The sequence below is a fragment of the Plasmopara halstedii genome (assembly GCF_900000015.1).
Source record: "Plasmopara halstedii genome assembly, contig: Scaffold_614, whole genome shotgun sequence".
In the NCBI taxonomy this organism is placed as follows: domain Eukaryota; phylum Oomycota; class Peronosporomycetes; order Peronosporales; family Peronosporaceae; genus Plasmopara; species Plasmopara halstedii.
In genome coordinates, this window is record NW_020187532.1 from 1,945,935 (window position 1) to 1,946,294 (window position 360).

Consider the following 360-nt stretch of genomic DNA (forward strand, 5'->3'; position numbering starts at 1 on the left):
GTTGGTGCATGCAGGAGGCTGTCTTTGACCCCGTCGAAAGCCTCCTGATGTTCGGCGTTCCAACACCATTCCGCATCATTTTTAAGAAGATTGGATAATCTGCGTAATTTACGCTGTACTTGTGCAAGTATTTGACGAGACCAAGCCACTTACGCAAGTCCTTCTGATTTTTGGAACCGGCCAGTCTACAATGGCCTAGAACTTGGGGGATCCGCTCGAAGGCCACGCTTCCCAATGAAGCACCTTAAAAAAGGGAATCTCTTCTGCGCCAAAGATGCACTTGTCTTAATTGGCGTACAGTATGTTAGTGCGCATGCACTCGAGCACCGCTCTTAGATAGACGATGTGGTTCTCCTCATC